We start from the raw sequence: 3,242 nt of genomic DNA, 5'->3' as shown, positions 1-3,242 counted from the left end.
CTCTGGACACGTTCTTTTGTTGAGACATTTTGCGTCTTCTCTATAAGACCTGTTCAGTCTGAGGAGTTACAGGTAAATAAGTTGTACTTTAACATGTTGGACAAACACGTTTACACACGACAATCAAAACTGTTTGTTCACATTAGGGCTAAAACTATTAGTCGACATAAATGATGATGCAATTATAAAAATAAGTTGACGCAGCATTTTAATGTTGATGCAGCATGGTATTTAGTCATGTAAAAGTTAATTTGTAACTACAGTTCAACACATGGACTGAAGGGGGCAGAATCACTTCTGTTGTCTCAGGTTGCATTGTTCACCGAACAAGAGGTGAGCCTGGAAACCACAGAAGAAGAGAGCACAGCAAAGACTGATAAGAACGGCGGAACGTAAAGATGACTGCATCAAAAAGAAATAAAAAACAGGATCTAAGCTGTCAAAAGTTGGCTACACTTTACCGAAAATCGACCAAAACCAGTAAAACGCAGCCTTGGTCATTGTACGGCAGCACAGCAGCAGTAAAAACACGATCGCTGGCTCGTCAGGTTGATGCCTCATTTGTCTTATTTTCAGTGACTGATCATGCTGAAACCAACTGCCTATCATTTGTATTGATTACCATCAGAAAACAGTATATATGAAGCAGGAGCTATCAGCTATGATAGCATTAACTAAAGCATTAAGTGAGCTCACATTAAATGACTGAGTTACAGTAATAATCTATCCTGTCTCGTCTTCTCGCATGTTTTTGGAAGTAGACATCTTATTTGAACTTTTGGACTGTTAGATCCTGCTAGATTTCAAACAGAATATATATATATATATATATATATATTACTTTTATGCATCTGAATGTCACTTTAAAGTTATTCATGAGTTTATTTTGGACTTGCAAAGCTCAGTGTAAACCCTGCAGGGCAGGTTATCAGTTCTCATGCTGGGAGAGTTATTTGTTTGTTTCAGGACAACTGGACAGTCTCTCCTCATTATTTTAAGTTGCTGTGAGATTGTTAGTTTTGATGTTAAGGTAGAGACACTGTATAACAGGGGAACATTCACCGTTATGATGAGAGATGAAAAGAGATGTAGACTGGAGCTGGAGCAAGAACTGTGCCCATAGGAAACGTAGATAGACGTAGTGAAGGAAATGTGTTTATTTCCATTGAGTTGTAAATGCATTTCATATAATTATGCTTGAGATGGTCAGAATATTCCTATAACCAATGTTCAATCTGTTTATTGTCATGCTGTGATTAAGATTATGTGAACAAACATTTCCTACAGCCGGTTCTGATGTTATCAGTCCATTAAATGGACGTTATTAGCAGCTATCAGTCCCATAGAATGGCTTCAGACTGTCCTGACAGTGCCCCCTAGTGGGGTACCAGTGCCATATATACGTTGGAATGCAACAATGGAGTTCAGTCTACTTTATCGTAGCCCATGTCATTTTCTCTAAAAGTAACCTTAGTGGCTTTGTGCCTCATATTAACCAGCTGACAGTCTGAAGCCATTCTATGGGACTGATAATGGCTAATAACGTCCATTTAATGGATGATAACAACTGAAGAGGGTGATTCCTAAGGAATTGTCTAGTTACACAACTTGAATTGATAGAACAGTCACACAATGAGGTTTGTCCATCAGGACTTTGTTAGAAAAAGTTAAAGGAGGTGATTTTTCCTCTTTAGACTGTTATTTTCAGAGGTATTCTAAGTTATGACACTATTAAAAGGTGCAGTGTTKTGATGAACAAAGATGAACTGGAGAGAGGGTCTTGTTTTTGTTTTCTGAGAAGAGTCAGGACCACCAACAGGCACTGGGACAGTTACAGATCTGAAGTAGAACATTTCTCTTAGAAGAGAATGAACTTGGTTTTCTGGCTAACAGTTTTTCATCCTGTTTTTCTTAGTTGTGACAGAGATAACTGCTGACTAATGGACTAATTAAAATAAATAATCAGAGATTAGTCGACTTTCAAAACAGTATTTAGTTGCAGCCCTAGTTCACACAGTAAACTAGAACATCAGCCTGAGTTTTTACCTGRAACTCCTCTGACTGAACAAGAGASAAAACTTTCAACAAAGAAGAACTTGTGTAGATTTAGATTTTTCTATCTGGATTATTGAGCTGCATCAGGACAACTTGATCGTCTCTCTCCTCTTCAGTACAAATGTTTTACTTTTACAGCTTTATGTTGCCATTGTCTCAACATTTCTGTGATGTGTTCCTATCAAATACCCCTGAAAAATATCTACGTTTCTCTTGTTTGAAACTTGATCTGTTGTGAGTAAAATATGGGTTTATGAAATTTTCCAATCATTGCATTCTGTTTTAACTCACAATGTTCAAAAACATCTCAAATATTACAGAATTTAGTTTGTATATTTAGCTTTCTGTGTATACAGATGACACAAAGAGTGTTATGTGACCATTTGGCAGCCAACAGGTAATGTAGGAAAAAGCAATGCATCTAACAGAGGCATGGGAAGAAGAACATCGAGTTTCAGAAGAGAAAAGAACAAAAACAAAACCATTAACACTTAATAACAACACACATACCATCCTGATATATATTACACTGACTACAACTCAACAACTCAGTTCCCTGATTCTGGACAGAACAATAAATAACACAAACATTTTCATTGGCTGAGACTTTGTAAAGAGGGCGTAAACAGAGGGGGTTCCATGCTGGGAGTGAACTTGAGACCAGAGTGGGTCTCAGTGAGTAATGAGGGTGTGTTGATGTGGACTGACTGAGGAGCGTGGGTGACACTGTGTGTGAGTCCTGCCTGTAGCTATGCAAATCCTTCTCGTTTGCAAGTTTTTTTTTTTTAATTTGAGGTGCAGACAACACTGATGTCTTTAATTACTGTCTGCGTCACTGGATGTTCCCCGAACTGAAGCCGGCCCCCTGCCACAGCTGACCAGTGAATCACAGAGGAACTGACTGGAGCTGAACAGTCACCTTCTGATGGACGTTTGGCAGCAACCTGATGCTTCAGCAGCTTCTCATGTTTCAGTAAATACTCTAAGAATGATAATACTAAGGTCTAACTTACTCATTTACAATAATAATTCAGTATCTGCATGTTTCCCATTCATGTGGAGCAGACATGATTTTTAATCACTTTTAGGAGTCGAGAATAAAATATGTGAGCCGTCACATCGAAACAAGGATTAAGTCTAAAAGTTGTTTATGGAGAAAAAGGCAAATATAGTGTTTTGACTAAAAT

This window comes from Austrofundulus limnaeus, unplaced genomic scaffold (assembly GCF_001266775.1).
Source record: "Austrofundulus limnaeus strain Quisiro unplaced genomic scaffold, Austrofundulus_limnaeus-1.0 Scaffold1295, whole genome shotgun sequence".
Taxonomy (NCBI): domain Eukaryota; kingdom Metazoa; phylum Chordata; class Actinopteri; order Cyprinodontiformes; family Rivulidae; genus Austrofundulus; species Austrofundulus limnaeus.
Note: the sequence above shows the minus strand (reverse complement) of the source record.